The sequence below is a fragment of the Dermacentor andersoni genome, chromosome 7 (genome assembly GCF_023375885.2).
Source record: "Dermacentor andersoni chromosome 7, qqDerAnde1_hic_scaffold, whole genome shotgun sequence".
Lineage (NCBI taxonomy): Eukaryota > Metazoa > Arthropoda > Arachnida > Ixodida > Ixodidae > Dermacentor > Dermacentor andersoni.
In genome coordinates this window covers 122,387,844-122,389,184 of record NC_092820.1, presented here as the reverse complement: position 1 = coordinate 122,389,184, position 1,341 = coordinate 122,387,844, and positions in this window count along the sequence as shown.

Here is a 1,341-nt window from a genome sequence, read left to right as displayed (position 1 = left end):
ACGCTGGCCACGCGGTTCTCCTACCCACGTGCGCGCCGTGACGTCACGGCCACCTTGTAAACACAAGGGCCGCAGCCGTGCTTGAAGGCAGGCGGCTGCGGCAGGCGAGGGGGGTTCGCTCTCTACCTGGCCGAATGGCGCAACGGCGCAGAGAACTGGCAATGGGGGGTGCCTCTGGGGCCGAACATGCCGCCGCCGAGTATGTGTGCGCGGAGAGGTCACGTTTTGCAGCCGCGCTTCGTTCGCAGATGCCCTCGAGGCGCTTCACTGCAGTCATCCCGCCCGCGTTGTGTAGCGGAGCACATGCGCTGTTTAGCAGACGACGCTGAGGAGGGGGTCTTCGGCGCGAAAGTCGCTGTCTGCTTCAAAGGCAGAGCAAGCACGCGGTTTCAGAGGTGACCTTGGCGACTCTCTGTAGCGGTCGAGGCATCAAACAGTGACGAAGAAGCGACAGAATGTACTAGATGTATTAAATGTGAAATCTTACAGTGTTGTAAAAGATACTTTCAGGTTGTGCACCACACTCTCTAATTAGCACTTCCTTTCCAGCTGTTTTGCGTGTCTGAACTCTCGACGTCTCAAAATAAACACCGCGGTCGTGCGAGACGACATAGCTCCGGATTAATTCTGGCCGCCTGGGGTTCTTCAAAAGTGCACCTAAAGCTATAGCACACCGGACGTTCTTGCATTTCGCCTCCGTATAAATGCGGCTACCGGGAATATATATATATATATATATATATATATATATATATATATATATATATATATATATATAAGCACTTTCACGCACGGTTAAAATATTTATTTCAATAGCTGCACCGGCAACCTTGCGTTCTTTACCTGGTATGTAGAGAAATATCGAAGCTGTGAGCCTGTCATCCAGTTTTGAAAGGTACTCCAAGGAAATTTGTTTGTGGTATCACCAATAAAAGTTGGGCTTATAATTATCGCTTGTGGTATTCTAACTGTGCACGTGATTACACAGAAAAGCAGCATTGAGGAAACGCCTTCATAAACCTGCAGTGCTTCTGCGAACGCGGTTTCAATAGCATAGGGGCAATCAGGATTTAAAAAAAATGTTATAGTTTTCTATTGAAAAGTGGTGATAAAAAAGAAAAGTGCTTCTAAGTTTCTTCGCTCTCGCAAGGATATACCAACGTGAATAAATACTGACCTATAGTTACATTGCTAAAAATATTATTACATCTTTAGGGAAAGTTGCGACAGGTTAATTGGCGCTTGACAACGCAGTTGAATTACACTAGGGCCTTCACTCGAGTATTATTTTATTGATAAGCATCCATCGCAGTGCTTGAACGTGCACGTTAATTGCTCGGC